Source organism: Camelus dromedarius, unplaced genomic scaffold (genome assembly GCF_036321535.1).
Source record: "Camelus dromedarius isolate mCamDro1 unplaced genomic scaffold, mCamDro1.pat HAP1_SCAFFOLD_140, whole genome shotgun sequence".
Lineage (NCBI taxonomy): Eukaryota > Metazoa > Chordata > Mammalia > Artiodactyla > Camelidae > Camelus > Camelus dromedarius.
Genome location: NW_026989773.1, coordinates 106,364 through 125,582, shown reverse-complemented (window position 1 = coordinate 125,582; position 19,219 = coordinate 106,364). Strand labels below are relative to the sequence as shown.

The 19,219-nt window shown below is 43.5% G+C and overlaps 1 long non-coding RNA gene across 1 annotated transcript in view; it reads right to left on the bottom strand.

Annotated features, from left to right (window-relative positions):
- Positions 1-1,948: 1,948 nt before the first annotated feature.
- Positions 1,949-19,219, bottom strand: part of LOC135320612 (uncharacterized) — a 54,566-nt gene continuing 37,295 nt past the window's right edge. The window contains exons 5-6 of the long non-coding RNA XR_010379836.1: positions 2,905-3,152; positions 1,949-2,360 (exon numbers count right to left, since the gene is read on the bottom strand). This is a non-coding gene — a long non-coding RNA (uncharacterized LOC135320612). The remainder of the gene's footprint in view (positions 2,361-2,904; positions 3,153-19,219) is intronic.

Here is a 19,219-nt window from a genome sequence, read left to right as displayed (position 1 = left end):
GTGGGCACTCTGTTCCAGGGACTACACGAGGCCTGGAGTTCTCCCAAGTACAAATCTCTTTTACGTGTTCAAACCACATAAAGGCCCACCAGAAAAAAAGTGCCCACAGGTAAGATGGAATTCCTGAAGCTGAAAGCAGTCAACCAGCCTATGTTACTAGGAAAAATGGTGCTGCTACAAAAGGACTCATGGACTTAGAAAGCAAACTGTGGTTAGTAGGCAGGAAAAGGGGGATTAACAGATACACGTTAATAAATATAAAATAAATGACAAGGACCTACTATATAGCACAGGGAACTATATTCAATTTCTTGTAATGAGTTGTGCTAAAAACAATCTAAAACATATTTATATACATATGCATATGTTTATAACTGAATCTCTGCCGTACACCTGAAACTAACATTGTAAATAGACTACACTTCATTAAAAATAATTTTAAAAAATAAGTACAAATAAAATCAACGCCATTAAGATAAAATAAAAGAACACTCTTATCCCCTTAGCTGTAGGTGGTGGAGAATTCTGGTTACAAGCACCAAGTCCACTGGATCACTCCAGCACTGACTGTCACTCTTTCTGACCATCAGACAGTCACTTGGCTTCACTGAGGTTACTTTTCTCTTCTGTGAAAAGCTACAGTGACAACTAATGATGTATAGAATCTCATCATTCACAAGCCCAACAATTAGTGAGGACATCCCATGGGCTAGGCTCTGGAGAGATGAAAAGATAGGGTCCCAGATATATTCAAGGCTAGAAGAAGTTTATGCCATAAAGACAATTATTCTTCCTGTTTCGATAGACAGATTCAATGCAATTCTGATTAGAATTCCTACCAGACTTTTCATGGAATATAACAAGTTAATTTATGGTCAGGAACAGCCAAGAAACTTCTTTAGAACCACCACTGGGGAGGGGTGGATAGGTCATTCATTTCCACTGTTCTTTCTGAAGTGATGAAAACGTTCTGGAATAATAATGGTTGCACCACTGTGAATATGCTAAAAGCTGCTGAATTGTACCATTTAAATGGGTGGAATTCATGGTGTGTGAACAATATCACAATAAAGCTGTTATATGAAAAAATATTCCTTGACAATTATTTTTCCCTCTATACAACTAGTCTACCCCACAATTTAATAAAAACAAAAAACCAAAACAAATTAAACTGTGCCAGGAGCTTTTTAGGACTGCAATGTCCCTGGGTCTCCAACGCCTCTGGTGGTGCTGTTCCTGTTAACACACACTAGCTGGGCTGGGCTAGTTAGGGACTGTAACTATGTTTTTAAAATCGACGGTCACACGTTTCACCCTGTGAGAGGGAAGGAAGGAGCATGTCACAGCCTCATGCCTTCAGCTCATTTTTAACTGAACCAAGCCCTGCTTTCAACACTGTAATCCCTGGCACTATAAAAACACCTGACATCAACAAGCACCTCCATCATAACACCTGAAAGTGTTCAAGGTACTTACCTGGGGCAGAAACACTGAGGGGGGAGACGGAAACTCCCTCAGCACTGGCGCTCACTTTTCCAGACTCCATCTGGAGAAACTGGGCTTTACAGCTTGAGGCTCTAAGCCCGGGAAGCAGCGCGCATGCCGCTGAGCTTGTCCTCAGGGAGCTGGAAAGGGAGAGGAGGGCAGCCCCTGGGTCGCAGGGCAGGGAAAGCGGGGGTGGGGACGCGGGCTGCAGCCCCGCTCTGAGGCCAGACCCAGCCCCAGCAGCCCGCCCCCGATCGGGTCCAAAGAACCCGCCCACCCGGGACACAGCCCTCCCAGGGGCAGGGACGAGCCTACGGCCAAGGAGAGGAAGCCCGGGAGGAGAGGACTCGTGGGCGGGAGAGGGGAAGGGGTCACCAGCCGCGGACTGAGGGGAGCCCGGCTGGGGCGAGAGGCGGCAGGTGCACACCTGGCCCTGGAGAGCTGTGGCCAGGGCGCCGGGGTAGTTGGTGCGGGCAGAGGGGTCTGGCCCGAGAAATTCAGCTGAACACAAGCTGACTCGCGCCCTCGTGGGCTTTGACGCGAGGACCGCCCTCCCGCAGACGCCTGACCCCTTTCCCGGGAACCCCCCACCTTGCATTTCCACAGCCAGAAGCCCCGGCCCCGGGCAGGAGCTAAAGGCCTACCGGTCGACAGAGCTGAGAAGACTTTGGGGCCGATTCCCAGCTCGGAGCTGGGGCTTCCAACCCCCGGTCCAGCTGGCACCGACTGCGCATGCGCAGGAGTGCCAGAGATCCTCTCTTGGTTCTGTGATAGAGGCTGGGGCATCGAGGGAGGGAGAAGATGGGAGGAGGAGGAGAGGAGGGGAAAAGTGGAGGGAGACAGATGGACAGGAGGAGCAGAGAGTAGGTAGGGATCTGGAGAGGGGAGGGGTGTAGCGGAGATATAGAGAAAAATCTTTACTTCTGGGGCACCCCGAAGGAGGCGGCAGACCTGACTCTGTATCATTCTGTAACCCTTCAAGGACCGCAGCTCAAGTTTTACCTCCCTGGTCCAGCCCTCCAGGCGATGCCTCTGCTGAACCCCTACGGGGTTCACACCCGTTGTCCCCACGTGGAGCTGGGTTTCCTGTTGCTCTGGGAAACAAGCACCCGCAGGTGTTGTCTCTCAGAACTACCTTGGGATGTGTACATATTCCCCTTTTACAGGCTGGGAAAAAGGCAGGCACGATCTCTGCCTTAGCTCCACTGTCCCAGGTGTTGGCCTTGCGGGGAGCGGGAGGTACAAGATCAGAGCCCCAGTCAGAGCAGGCTGCTTGAATGTTGGTGCATAGTCCCATCCCTCCTGGGTAAAACACACCTAACCCAAGTGGAACCATCAAGGGCTCACAGTAGTTTCCTGGGTGTGGGAGAGCTGTCCTCAGTTCCAGTGCCCAGCTTGCTAGGTAGATAGGAGTGTTACCGAGTCCAAATTCATTCTCCTCAGTGAAGAACAGGCCAATAAGTAGGGAGACCCGCTGATGGGGCATGGAAAAGCAAGTTTCTGTAGAGCTAGATGGCAAAATAATGTCCTGGAAAACCATCTCCCCAAGTCAGAATTCAGGCTCTTTCCTACGTGCTTGGTTGTTGCAATCTTCCTGGTGTAGGAATTCCTTGTTGTTAGAATCCTTTGTTCTTGCAGCTATCTGCCTGGGTCAAATCTCTGTAAACCTCCAACAAAACAAACGTTATTTTCTATTCTGTAATTTGTTATCTTTTTATGAATGAAAAAGTGTTAAATATCCTTAAAGGTCAGAGCCTTCAGAATAGGCTCTTCTGTATATTTCAGGCTCTAGGCAGCATTGTTTTACAAGCAAGATGAAGCCTAGGAGACAGAGCAAAGGGTTAAAGTCAAAGGAACAGATCTAATATGGAGTCAGTTTTGTTTTTTCTATTACCGCGGCAGAAGCCACTTGAGGATTTAAATCCCTTTAAGTTAAAAATAACTAAAACTTTAAAGGAATTTACATACATAGGTGGGAATGTGCATAGCATATCTGGAAAAGCACACAAAGGATAGTAAACTGTGGCATCACCAGGGACGGCTGGAAGAACAGGGGATGAGGGAAAACTTCTTTCACTTGTGTATTTTTGTGCTGTTTGAATTCTTTTTAACCATATGCATGTATTTCTTTTTCAGTTTAAAAAAAGTGTAATGGAGCAAAAGAGTAACAAGCTCAGCAAATACAGCAGCCATGGAATCACTGAGCCATCAATTTGATTTCAGCCAGGAAGCATTTATTGACTCTGTCCTATGTGCCCAGTGCTGTTTTAAAGCTTCTTTTATTATTATTAATTTTATTATTATTAATAATATTATTATTGATTTTATTAATAATATTATTGATTTTATTTATTATTCTTATTCTTATTCTTATTATTATTCTTATTCTTCTTATTTTTATTATTTTATAAAATAGCAACATGCTATCCCTCACCCCTGCCCATGGCTGGTGGAAAACCAACTGAGTTTTTATTGAGTTGTTTTCCAAGGAGTAGAGATGAGTTATAAACCGAACACTTATTCAGGGCAAAACAGTTGGAGTGGTTTTACAGCATGCCAGACAGCTATGAAGAGTTTTCAATACAGGCACCCAGACGCTGAGAGAGAAATCCTCCAGGACCCTACAAAAAGCTGCCCAAACTTCCTTCTCCATGGCACTACTGAAATAGGAAAGAACAAATCTGACTCCATAGTAGATCTGTTCCTTTGACTTTAAGAAAGCCAAGTTAATACGCTCCGGTATTTTCATGGGTTATGATGTCACAGAGGAGATGGACAGGTTAACAAGGGACGACTCTGCAGTGATCACGGAGCCGGGGAGCGGGATGGGCAGCAAGATGTTTGACGCAGCCACAGCTGGGACCGCGCTTCTAGGCAGGAACCCAAAGCCACCTCGAAAAGTTGTCAAACACGTGTGTCTACATCCTCATCACCTGACATATATTAACGAGAAATGGAAACCCATAAAATGCCAATAACCTTGGTGGATATACCGTCCAAATTGCAAAGTCACAGTTTGACAACTGGCCATCCCGGTTCCCTGGGATTCATTCTTGGAGAACCTTAAAAACCACTCCTCTGTCCTCAAGAAGTGCTTTCTACTTGTCCGATCTTTGGCTCAGGGATACAGCACGTTCAAGTGAACTTCAATGTCTGCACAGATTTGACTGTCTTTCTCCAGTTTCACGTGTCCATTCTAAAGAGGCCTGAGCTAAGTCCATCCTCCGTAAGATCTATTCCCTCCAGTGACTACTCATTGAGCCTGCAATTAAAAGTCAACTGAACAAGGCTGTCTGTCCTCAGCTAAAAAGTTCACCCACCCTTCACTGCTTTCTTAATCTCCTCTCCTGGCTAATTGCAACAGACTAACACCTCCCTCTACCAAGCTCCCCGACTATGTCAGTTTGTCTCCCCAAAGAGAAAGTAAGGTCCATAAAATAGGAGACAACTCCATAGTTGTTGCCGACGAAATGAATCACAGAGCTGCTCTGGTGCAAAATGTCTCCCGAGATTCGGGTTCCTTTATTTTTTATACCATCTACACAAAGGAGTAACTCTTGCCAAGCACAGAGAGTAAACATTTTTTACGTTGACGCATGTGCACTACATCTAAGTCTTCCTTATCTTAATTACACTGAGACTCTCCTGTTCCCAGGCCTGTTCCTTTTGAGGAACTAATAAACATTCTTGTCTGCAAGCAATGATTCCCCTGGGAATGGGCAGAGTCCCTTGGCAGGAATTTCTGTTTGCAGATAAGTCCGGTCACTTCTGTGAAATGTCCCGCGTGCAGGCACATCCACAGCTTCTATGCTAAGTTTCCTTCACATAGTTACCTCTGAATTCCTAGCATATAGTAATGTCAATAAATAGAAATATGATTGTGGCTTCTTTCCTTTAAAACAATTCTGGTTCTTTAAATGACCCTTGGAAGAGAGGGGTTTGCGGTCCAGTATCTTGATCCACAATACTCTGGAGGCCTTTTTCGGAATGGCTGTTCACTGATCCATTCAAAACACAACTTCTCATTCCAGGAATAGCTGTGCTTTTCTGCCAGGAGTTTGTGGTCACTCTCATGCCAGAACAGCTTTAAACTATATCCTTACTTTGGATTTGTTATTTTTCCCCTCTTCCAAAAATATTGACATTCCTTACTTTCTTGCCTTGAGGATTTTTTTTCCTAGTTCAACCTTTAGTAAACCAGGCTTCTCGGGATGGGCTTGCCCTTACATATGATCAGCCATCCAACTCCCAGTGTGAGAGGAATCGGGCTCACCTCCTGCCCTCCTGTCAGGGCAACTAAAACTCAGTTCAGGAGCCAACAGGCACCCCAGGGCTTCTAAGGCTCGCTTATCTCCCAGAATCCCTGCTTTCTGGTTTGTCTTGGCTTCTGAGGATTTCCCCTCACTTTCTTGACAATTAGCTGTGCAGCTTGAAAGATGAGGAAGGAAGGTTTTATTTCTTAATCAGAATTTCAAGGAACTTGTGTAATGAAGGTTTTCACTAGATTCTAGAACACTCCATTGCCGAGACAGAAAACACACTAAATATTTTCTAAATTTAGATATCATGTGCATTTTTCTTTGTTTTTGTTTTCTTAACTGCTAACAGACATTTTTTAATTAAAAAAAATAACGCCCCAAATAGGATATAACATTGAAGGGGCATACAAAATTAAAGGACAAAGACAGAAAAATGATAAATACTGTACAAAGTTAATATAATACATACACTATGGATCAGATCAGCAATTCTCAATAACAGCTAATTGAAATATGATCATGAGGTAAAACGTCTCTCCTGTCAGGAGATGGCCAACAGAAAATAGAATTAATACAACAAACTAAAATTCTAAGTCTGGCGAGGTACAGAATGCTACCAGCTAAATGTGTCTTATTCTGGAAAAGAGGGAGGCTCACCAGCTCTTTACTGTGGAGCCTGAACCCAAGTGAGGGCGGTAAAGTGAGCTCTGTAAGTACCCAATTAACAAAGTGAGTGATGAATAAAGAGACGTGAGCTTTGATGACAGAGATGATACTACTATTCACTTGTCATGTAAAGTATGTCTTCATGTTCAGTGATCAAACCTCAGCATCCTCAGGGATTGAGATTATAGGAAAATGCAAGGCCGGGCCCAGACCTCCTCTTTGAGCTCGTGACATTGCACTTAGATGTCTCAAGGGCACCTCAAACTCCACCTGCAAAGAGCGGACTTCATGGTTCTCCTCCAATAGCAGTCCTGCCCAGGGCCCCTGGTCGGGGGATAAGGTCTCCCTCCCTATCCCAGCTCAGGCCCATCACTCACAGATGTGACTGGACCCCTTCTTCAGGGCCCAGATTTCCTCAGTCATGGAGTACCACCAACCACACCTGTCCTACCAGGTACTCAATGGCACTCACTCAGCACTGACTCTGTGCTGGGGACCACGCTGCACACTGCACACACGTAATCTCACTGGATCTCCACAGCAGTCTTGGGAAGTCGGTACATCACTGCTTTAGTTGATTAGATAAATTGTTTCACTTCCTTGAGTGCGTCATCCAAAGTGCCACGGCTACTGAGCCACAAACCTGGGACTGAAAACCACTTGAAAAGTGAACACTGCTACACCTCGCAGCCACCCTACTCTGACTCATCACATCACCTCCTGCCGAGACTTCTAAATGTTTCTAAGCATTCTACAAGACAAAAGTGATCTACGAGAGCACCCCTCTCCCCTACTAAAAATCTGTCAATGACGGTCCACTGCCCTTAGGAGAAAGCCCCACCGGCCTGAGCACAGCCCAACGGCCCGGCATCCGCGTCCCCTGCGTGGCCTCACCGCCTCATCCACCACACAGCCCTACACGTGCCGTGTCCAGGACAGGGATGCTGACTCCGTACAACCCGGGGCTCGTCTCAATCGAACAATGAACACCCTCTTCAGTGGTCACCCTCTTCATTGCTGACTCTCAGAAAAATATTTTCTCAGGATGAATCAATATCTTTTTCCTTACAACTTCCCGTCATTGATAATGAGCTCCCCCCAAAAGAGAGAAGACATAATTCTCAGTCTCCTTATCTGTAAAGTGTGAATAACAAGGAAATATGTTAGGTTTTAAGAGAAATAATATTCATGTGAGGCTGACGGACAATTCCCAACATACAGTAAGCACTCAATATGTGCTTACTTAATATTAATAAGAATATATTGCATTCCAGCAACCTTAAATCAATGTTTTATGGCTTTCTCCAACAGACTGACAAACTGTTGGACGAACCCCTTTGAGCAGATCAGCACAAGTGTACTAGGAGAGGTAAGTGCTGACTTCATTTACAGCTGCAGCCAACCAGCACTACGGGGAGGGGGCAGTTTGCTCAAACTCTTACATGTTGCTTGAGCATTTAGTTGTCGTTATTGAATAAAGACAGGTGTTCTTTAGTCAAAGCTCCTGAAACATAAATCTTCAAAGACTGATGCAAATTAGATTTAAAGAACAACACTCTCAATCGAAATTATTTGAAAAATATAGTCTTAGCTCCTCTGCACATCAAAAGGCCATGTTCTTAATGTATCTGACTAAATACACCAAAAGGTTTGTTTAAAAGAAATTAAGATGAAGCCATCCTGAATAAGCTCTCAGTATCAACTGCACAAAGCCTCAACCAAGGGTCTCATTTCTCACTTCCAGATAGGTGTTCAGGTAGATTAACGTGAGTCTTGGTTTCTTATAACATGGGGGTCAGAAGAGTTGTGGATAGATTTATGTAGCAAATATAAACCTAGAGTATTTGCTGTGTGGGAATCCTAGAAATAAACAAATTGATATATAGTCCCACCCTTAAGAAGCTCAGCCTTTCCATTTACAACAGCATTAAAAATTAAATGAGAGATACATTTAACAAAAATTTACAAGATTTGTACATTGAACATTTTCAAGTATCACCAAAATAAAATTTACAAGATCTACATATATGGAAGACATCTCATGTTCATGGAATGGTAGACAATATTGTTAAAAATGTTAAGACTCCTCAAAGTGATCTACAAATTCTGTGGAATCCCTATCAAAATTCCAGCTGACTTCTTTGCAAAAATTGAAAAAATTGATCCCAAAATTCATATGGAAGTGCAAGGGGCCCAGGACAGCCAAAACAATCTTGAAAAAGTAGAGCAAAGATGGAGGACTCACTTTAAAGGGTACTAAAAAGCTATAGTACTCAAGTCAGTATTGTACTGTCATAAGTTTGGATTAATAAATCTATGAGACACTATAAAAACCCAGGGGGAAAAAACTTACATTTACATTCAGTTTTCCACAAGGGTGCCAACAACACTTCATTGAAAGTAGAGTCTATTCTACAAATGGTGAAGTGACACCTGGGTATCTGCAGGGAAAAGAAGGTATCTGCAGGGAAAAGAATGAATCTGGAATCTGGACCCCCATATTTTATATAACAAATAAATTTAATTCAAAATGGATCACAGACAGAAACATAAAAACTAAATGTATAAACTATTTGAAGACACAGTATAAATCTTTGTGGACCTAGGATAGGCTTTGGTTTCCTAGATACAATACCAAGTGCACAAGTGATAGAAGAAAAAAGCAGATAAACTGGACTTAATCTAAATTAAATCATTTTCTTACAAAGGACATCATCAAGAAAGTGAAATGACATTGGAGGGGGTATCTCAAGTGATAGAGTGCGTGCTTAGCAAAAAAAATAAAATAAATCAATACATCTAATTACCTCCCCTATAAAGAATTTTTTTTTTTTAATATTTAAAAGTCTAAAGTGAAAGGACAATCTGCAGAATAGGAGAAAAAATTTGCAAAGCATGTATCTAATAAGAGAGTTGTATCCAGGATATATAACAAATGCTTACAACTGAACAATACAAGAAAATAGACCCAATTTTTAAATTTGCCAAGGATTTAAATAGATATACAAATGGCCAATAAGCATATGAAAAGATGCTCATCATCACTAGCCAAATCAAAATGAAAATGAGATCGCTTTTTACACCCACTAGGATGGTTATAATCAAAACATGGACAATAATAAGTGTCGTTCAGGAGGCAGAGAAACCTCATATGCAGCCAGTGGAAAGGGACAATGGTGTAGCTTCTTTGGAGAATTATGGTGTTTCCTCAAAAGGTTAGCGTTATATTGTTCAGCAATTCCACTCCTACATATAGATTTATCCCTCAGTATCCTCGGGGGGTTGGATCAGGAACCCCCCACCCTGGATAACATAATCCAAGGATGTTCGAGTCCCTTTACAGCCATCTGGATCCATGAAGTGGAAACTACAGATATGGCGGACCAACTGTACAGCCAACAGAATGAAAACATATTCTCATAAAATCTTGCACATCAATATTCATGGCAGTATCATTCAGAGTAGCCAAAGTTACAAACAATATCCATCCATAAATGAACGGATAAACAAAATTACCAAGAATAGGCCCACAAACTTTTGGTCATTGAATCTTTGACAAAGGATATTAGAACATACAATGGAGTAAAGACAGCCTCTTCAGCAAATGGTGTAGGGAAAACTGGACAGCTGCATGTAAATCAATGAAGTTAGACTACTCCCTCACTGCATACACAAAAATAAATTCAAAATGGCTTAAAGACTTAAACATGTCGACAAGATAATATAAAACCCTTAGAAGAAAACATAGGCAAAACATCTGACATACATCTCAGCAATGTTCTCCTAGAGCAGTCTACTCAAGCAATAGAAATACAAGCAAAAATATACGAGTGGGATGTAATTAAACTTACAAGCTTTTTCACAGCAAAGGAAACATTAAGCAAAACAAAAAGAAAACCTATGGAATGGGAGAATATATTTGCAATAAATGAGATTGACAAGGGCTTAATTCACAGAATATATAAAAAGATTTACATGTAATAAGAAAGAAAAACAAACAATTCAATCCAAAAATGGGCAGAAGACCTAAAGAAACATTTCTCCAATGAAGACATACAATTGGCCAATAGGCACATGAAAAAGTGCTCAATATCATTATCAGAGAAATGCAAATCAAAACTGCAATCAAGTCTCACCTCTCACCAGTCAGAATAGCCACCATTCAGAAGTTCACAAACAATAAATGCTGGAGAGGCTGTGGAGAATTGGGAACCCTCCTACACTGTGGTGGGAATGCAGTTTGGTGGAGCCATTGTGGAAAACAGTATAGAGGTTCTTCAAAAGACAAAAAATTGACCTCCCATATGACCCAGCAATCCCACTCCTATGCACATATCCAGAAGGAACCCTAATTCAAAAAGACACCTACACCCCAATGTTCACAGCAGCACTATTTACAATAGCAAGACATGGAAACAACCTAAATATCCACTGACAGATGAATGGATAAAGAGGTTTTAGTATAATTGTAAAATAGACTACTATTCAGCCATAAAAATATAATAAAATAATGCCATTTGCAGCAACATGAATGGACCTGGAGAATGTCATTCTATGTGAAGTAAGCCAGAAAGAGAAAGAAACATATCATATGAGATAGCTCACATGTGGAATCAAAAAAAACCAAAAACCAAAAAACAAAAAAGAAAGAAACAAAAAGATGAAGTTATATACAGAACAGAAACAGACACAGAGACATAGAAACCAAACTATGGTTACCAGAGGGGAGAGGGTGTGGGAAGGAATAATTTGGGATTTCAAGATTTGCAGATACTGACTATGTATAGAATAAACAGCAAGTTTATACTGTATAGCACATGAAAATATATTTAATATCTTATAGTAACTTATGTTTAAAAAGAATATGAAAATGAATACAGGTATGTTCCTATATAACTGAATTTTTCTGCTGTACCCAAGAAACTGACACAACATTATAAACTGACTAGACTTCAATGAAAATATTTTTAAATAGACCAATAAGGAAAAAAAAGAAAAAGGATATTATCAAACCAAAAGAATAAAGTACTGATTCAGGCTACAATATGGATGAACCTTGAAACTTTATGCTAAAATAAGCCAGACACAAAAGGACAAATAGTGCCCTTTTAGATGAACTGTATCTAAGCGTTTACTGTACTACTCCTGTAAACTTTCCCGAGGTTTGAAATCTATCAATATCAAAATAAAATGTATTATTCATTAAAAACATAAAAGGATTCTTTAAAGGAGGGCTTTAATTATTAAATGCAGAAGTGCAAGTAAAGCTCCTGGAACAACACTTTGCACGTCCACAGACAGTCACTGCTTTCACTGCCACTCAGAGGGTGGTGCCAGCGCTGATGAAGGCTGCCTCCACTCGCTCCCCTGCAGAGAGGTGTGAGAGCCTGGGCTCTGACAGGCAGGGTGACGGTGACCATGGGTCAGACACAGCCATGCCCCAGACTCTGCGATAACCAACTTTCTTATACAAACTGCTCCATGTAACATAAACACGCTACAGGGATGTAACTTACAACACAGGGAATATAGCCAATGTTTTACAATAACTATAAATGGAGCATAACATTAAAAATTGTGCATCTATTGTACACCAGAAACTTATATCATATTGTAAATCAGCTATACCTTTATAAAAAATTAAAAAATAATTTAAAAATGTTATCTCTTTAGTAGGCAATTTGGTTTTTAAGTAAATACTAAACAGCTTAGAATGTATAAAAGCATTAAAGTGTGATGTTTGTTTACATATTTATTTACTTTCAGCCTCCTGCTAAAAGAGAAATTAAACAATTTTTTTAAACACAGCTTAAAAACCATAACAACAAATAGACAAAGTGAGAGTGAAGAGAAAATGGAGATTCAATAATTAAATGAAACCAGGGGGAGGTAAAGTCATAAAAATGGATGCCATTAAGCCAGGGTAAGTGTTAAAGGCCTACTAGAAATTCAGCTGTAAGATTCTTGGCAGCTGATGTGAAGGAAAAGCTCAGCTGGGCTAACGAGCTAAGTCATAAATCTAAGTGTGATAAGTGTCGCTTTAGTGATCTAAGTTCTGCCGGGCTAACTCGTAAATCTGAAGTTTAGTGTTAGTTTACTGGGCTAACAAGCTAACTCGTAAATCCAGTCTCAACATGTGTCAGTAACGTGATCTGTTCCAAATTGATAAGCTCCAGTGTACTGATTACTTGCTTTTTGTTGTTTGAGCCTTATTAGCTAATAGCCCCATACTTGTAATTAAACCTATAAAACCTCATGTGCATATCTTGGAGGTGCTGAGAGCTTCGGAGCAGAAGCCCCTCTGAGCCCGCTGGCAAAATAAATCTGAGTACTCCAACCCTTCGAGTGGTGCTTTTTTCTTCGCTGGCCTGTGGTTTCTGTAACATTAAAGCAAAAAGAAAAAGATGATGGGGCGGGCGGGAGAGCTAAGTGGTAGAGCGTGTTCTTAGCATGCACGGGGTCCCGGGTTAAAGCCCCAGGGCATCGACTAACAGATAAATATACCTAATTACCTAACCCCCCAAAAGAGACCCAAAGAAAAGAAAACGATAAATTTCTTTCATAAAAAAAACCTGATATTAAATTTAGATTAAATATTTTAAGAAAAATAGAAAAAGATGAGTGACACAAGCGATAATGCCCGAGAGATAAATCCGCGGTGGCTGCTGGAAGGTCCCCATATCCCACGTGCAAAAATCTGAAACAACCTTCTCACCACTCAGTCATCCTCAGCCCACCCCACCCCTCCCCCTGTTAAATGCAGGAGCACAGGCAGGGCCTGGCCTTTTCTCTCTCTGTGTCATCACAGTGAGACAGGATGGAAGGGGGCAGAACACAGCCATTCAAGGAAGGCCATAGCAATTAACATCAAAATGGTGAAGGATTCAACCTCCAATAGGCCTTGAGGCTCAGGATGAAGAGATTTAACTTCTAGCAGAGCTTGAGCTTCATTATACACCCATTGTAATAGTAACATGGTTAATAACACGCCCCCAGGCAAAATGGCAGTCCCAAGGATAGCCACAAAAGGTCACAGGGTGGGAAATGGCCAACTCCCCGGGAATCCCAGCCCCTTGCCCTTAGGCTGGTCCTTCTACTTATTAGCATATGAAACCACCAAGCCCAAGAAAACAAGCAACACAGCGCCGCCTCGCGGTCAACCCTCTCTCTTCCTCTTCGGAGAAAGCCCACACTCTGTCTGTGGAGTGTGTACCTACTTTTAATCTGAGCACCCAACCCCCACACCTCGTGGCGATTCTCTTGGCTTTCAATGTATCTCTCTGAGTAAATCTACCTTTACTCAACAGTTGTTTGCTCTTGAATCGTTTCCTACACGAAGCCAAAGACCAACATCTGGAGGGACAAATCCCAGGGGCTCAACTAATGCGTGGGACACAGCCCTTCGCATGCCCCACATCTGTTTTCTTGTATCAACAGGACTGGGCTGTGAAGGGAGTTCTTAGGCCCCAGCTAAGGGACAGAAGCAGCCCTGGCGTCGCCCTGGTTCTCTGTGGTTCTCTGTTGTGCTGACTCCCCAGCCACAGAGCGTTCTTCCTAGGCCTGTCCCCACAAAACCCTTCTCTCCAAAATACAAGAACATCATGTCACAGTCCTCTTGTTCAACCAGGAAATGTTCAGCCCACTTTTTCCTTCCCCAGTAAAAACCTAACTTTTCTCCTTCCCATCCCACCTCTTCTTTCTTTGTGAGAACCCTGCTCTTCACACAGACCATCCTGAACGCCGGTGCCTTGCTGGCTGGGACCGAGATGTTTCAGTCTCACAGCCTGCATCCTTTCACTTTACCCTTGCTACCTTAAGCCTTTCCTGAGTCTCCCATCCCTCTGATTCTGAACTTCACAAAGTGCTGAGGTTACAGTCACTATGTTCATACCTCCCAGGTTTTAGCTAGTTTTCCTTTGGAATATCTTCACTAAGGAGCTGCATCAAGAAGTTTAAAGAGTCTATTCTTACATTTGAACTGAGGAGCTTGCATAAAATTTAAATGGCATTGAAGAGAGGGTTAACCAGGGACAGAGTTGTCGCAGGTCCTAGTCAACAGTGTCACGAGGCAAAATGTTCTTCAAAGGCTCAGAGTGGCTTCTGAACAGGGAGTCGGCAGGGAGAAGATGCCAGGCAGTGAGTGGAGTGAGTGACACTGGGTACCCTTCCCCAGCTGGGGAAGAATTGGATTTTGTTCTAGTTTTCCAAACAATTTCTTACTACCATTTTCTCTTATTGTCACATACCATTTCCTACAAATTAAGAAAATCAATGTCAGTCATTTGGGTCACTTGGGAGAAGCTACGTGATGCCATTCACAGGGCTGGGACATGACAGCCACACCAGTCTAGGTTAAAAGACCAGTGGGGGTAATTTCCGAGGTATAGAAGGGCATGCAGCAATCTCCCCAGTTTCAATGACCTCATCTCAAAGGTGGGGCCAATACAACTACCAAGCAATGCGCGTGATGATTGTGGCCAACATCTGTCTACAAGGTTATGTGCCCGTGACAGCTGTCGCTTAATGGTGAATGAGTACGATCAGCGAGGCTCAGTCTACCTGGCCACATGCGCCCTGCCTTCCTGACTTGGTGCAGCAGCAGAGCTTGTTTAGCTGAGATGAACGCCCCCAGAGCAGCCCAGACGGGAAAGCTCCCATCTCTGCACAGCGAGGTGTGTTCCTTTCCTTCTCAAAGCTGATCAGTTTGCTGTCGTCTGTTTTTATGTTTATCCCTTTAGTACCTGCCTCCCCTCCTGGGTTTTGCTCAAAAAGCACAGGGCCAGGTATGTCTTGCTGCCTGCTGGATATTCTGGGCTGGGAGACAGGCGAGCCCACACCTGCTGAACGGAGAGGCCAGAAGGCCCAGGGGCCCATGCTGAACCGAGGACCCTGCACCCAAAATTATGGTCTGAGTTTGGGCAAATTACACAGTCTTATTTACCCTGTGATACCTCATCTGTCCAAGAAAATAACTGCCCATGGCACATACAGTTACAAGGATTAAAGGAAATCACCAAATTCACAACATATTCAAGGGGCCACCAGTGCGTCCTCAACAGACACATGCTGCCTTTACGGCTCTGACACACGCTAAGTGGGGCGGACGGACGCAGTGAACACTGCTAAGTGCCAGTGTGTTAAGTGCTTCATGTGTGATATAATATTGTTTACAACTTGCAACAAACTCAGGAAGAAATGAATATTATCATGCACATTTCACAGATTCACCAACAGGTTAAGGGAAGTTACACTCTAGTCCAAGGCCCTTTGGTGAGGAAATGGCTATTTAAGCCTGAATCTGAGCCCAAGCCTAGGCTACGTCTCTCTCCAATCCACCTGACCACTTGCCTATGAAAGCCACCTGTCCAAAACACAAGTTTGCACAGGCCAGCTCTTAAATGCAATGTGTGCCACTGTTTGTCAATGTTGGTTAATTACCATAAACTGCTCTCCGAAACCGCTACAGAAAAGACAGGTGGACCCACATCCCTGCCCACAAAGAAGAGGAGTTCTGTCTTGCCTTCTCCTGTAGTGTGCAGAACACCTTCCCTACACCACCAAATCTTTTTTATATGCTTCATCCGTGTTTATGTTTGCACACGGCATATTAAACTAGAAGGTAACTGCAGTAATTCCATCTCGGTTGCTTTCCAAGGTTGCAGATTATCCATAATCAGTCCGTGAACGAAAATACTACAATGTGTATGAAAATACTGCAACCATGTCAGTAAACAAAGAATGCTGAAACCAAGTCAACAGCGGCTGCCGCCACCCCCCAGCGAGGACAGGCCTGCAGCCCAGCCTCTGCAGCCACTCACAATGGTGCCCTCTGAGGGGACTCAGTATAAGAAAGGACAGGATACTGGCCCTAGATAGCTAGGTGCTTGTCAAATGAATGAATTCAGTGAGCCCTAATGTTTGCTTCCTCCCATAAATATAAAAGCACTAAATTCTTTAAATTGAGATATCTGGTTTTCTTTAGATAACAAGCAATCTTTAATTGTTCCAACTACCTGGTCTTTGTTGTAAAGCTCCTATATTTTTTAGCTCCTCCCCTACGTCTTTGGAACAGTCCCTCAGAGAAATCTGAGAGGCTGTCATCCCCGCTGGAGTCCTCTCACCGAATAAAACTTAACTCTTAACTTTTATGCTGAACATTTATTTCAGTCGACACAACTTACAACAAACCCAGGAAGAAGTGAATTTTATCATGCCCATTTTACTGATTCACCAACAGGCTAAGTGAGGTTACATTCTATTCCAAATTCCTATGGTGTGGAAATGCCGATTTAAACCTGAAGCTGGGGTGCCCATGCCTGTGCTCCTTCTCTCTCCCATCTACCTCATCACTTCTCTGTGAAAACCACCTGTCCAATACACAAGTTTGCAGCCGGCCAGCTCTTAAATGCAATGTGTGCCACCATTTGTCAATGCTGGTTAATTACCATAAACTGCTCTCAGAAGCCGTTACAGAAAAAACAGGTGGACCCAATTCCCTGCCCACAAAGAAGAGGAATTCTGCCTTGCCTTCACCTGTAACGTGCAGAAACCCTTCCCTACACCACTAAGTTCAAACGTATGTTTCATCCGTGTTTATGTTTGCACAGGACTCATTAAAGAACAAGGTGTCTGCAATAATTCCATCTCGGTTCCTTTCCAAATATACAGATTAGCCCAAATCAGATCCAGAACAGACACAACTCATCAAATCCGCAATGAAACACACTGGATTAAGAACAAAATGCTTGTCCTAGTCCAGAAAACTACGGGTCCCTCTTTCTTCCTGTCATTATACAAACCCACCAGAACTCAATAATTTGCTGTCTGCTCATCCGGAAACCAAACTCAGAGAAGAGTCAACTCAGCAGAGCACCCTACTGGGGAGAACACCCCGCAGCAGCACTGCGAGCTTCTTGCCCTCCCACATGCTCTGCTGACCCTTAGTGTCCTCCGTGACCAGGCCAAAAGAGCTGTTCCCAACAGCTGCAAAGTCCCACACATTACATAAAAGCATTTTATTTTAGACGATATGTTACATATATACCCATCTCTGAAAGCAGCTTTTCCAGAAGCTCAAATCTTCAACATTAATCTGCAAAGGCAATCCGGGTCCCCAAGGGAAAGCAAGTCTTAAGACAATGCTAAGGCCTCCAAAGTCCTCTCCAGAACCATCAATCAAACTGCCTGCAGGTCTGCAGCTGCAGGCGGCTACATGTCTGTTTTTAAAGCACCCCCCTCCTGCCTTCGTGTGCTACAATGTCCCTCTACGCCCTCCCATCTCAGGGTAAGAGCAGCCGCTGCAGAACCTTGCAGGGCAGCACTGACAGTACTGGACACAGAGGATCAGAGCTAAACTAAGCCTTCTGATGACACGAGCTTGTCACTCTGTCACTTTACAGATGAAGATATATATAGAAAGGTGGGGTGATCTTGCTCAAAGTCACACAGCTAATAAGTGGCAAAGTGTATAACTCTGCTCCTCCCTTCAGCGTGACGCCCCATCTGGGATGCTCACAGGATTCTCTCGTGCCTGCCTGACCAGTCCTTTCCGGTCACTGATAACCCACCACAGGTTCTGTCCGCAGGCTGCCTTTTCAACATCTTTTCCCTCCAGTTTCTCAGGAAAAAGGCTGCTCCGGCCACTGTATGACTTCCGGCTCACCGAACCCTCCGTGCTCAGGCCAGTCATGCCTGTGTATCCGGCACCCTGCTCAGAGGCTCTTCCGTCCCTGCAGGTGGATTTTTCCACTCTCTGCAGGACACCCCCTCAAGGGAGCCTTCCTCTCGCCCTCAGCATGGCAGGTGTCCCAGGCCACATCCCGAGCTGCCCCACTAAGAATGCTTGTGCCCAGTTCTGCTAGTCAGACCAGCAGCTTCAGAGCCCAGGTTTATGCCCGGGTCACCAGGCAGAACTACTGCCCATCTCCCAGCCCCTACCCAGCAGGTCACCAGGAAGTCACAGTAGGTGCCCCACCCAATCCAGAAGGCTGTTCACTTGCCAGCACTGATGATGACTGCTTTCCAACCTTTGGTCAGTTTCACACAAAATAGCAGCTTTCACTTTGAAGCGGGGGGGTTTCCCTTCTGCTGTCCATCCTTACCGGAAACATCAAGGGAAACTAAAACACCTTTTCTCAAATCTATTCGGATGACACATTTCCACCCACAATACTCACATACTCAAGAAGTTTGGGTCCACGTGGTTTTGTTTCCCTTACGCTAAGTGGCTCAAAAGACTTTGGGATTCTTTCTCTTTGGAGGGTATTTGTTTGTACTCAGTTTATCGGCTTTAACCTGTTTTTGTCTCTCTCGTCAGGGTCCGTGGCAGTTGCCACTTCTCTCTCCCTACAGCAGCCTCCCTCCCAACTTCTAATCTAGGAAATCAGCTGTGATGAGGGGCCCGGGGGAAGTCACAGAAGATGGATCTAAGGCACAGAGAGGTGACATAATTTGCCCGAGAAGATCAGCTTCAACCCCCAACAGTGTGTCACGTCCCTCTGTTTAACACTTATGCTAAACTACTTAACTTTTAATAGATTATGGTTATAAACAGATGAGGTATCAAAATACATACAAGGACACACGTCAACTCTAAGATTTTCATTAACTCCACTATTTTGCTTCTATTTATTTTATTTGTATTAAAAGAATTAAGAACCTCTGCAGTCAATATAGCAAAATGTTAATGGGTTTTAAATCCAGAATATAGAGGCATAAGTGTATTACTCACACTTTTTTGTATATTCACAAGGTAAAATGATTTGAAGGTCTCTCTCCCCTGCCCCCTACCCACTACTGGCTCTCACCTG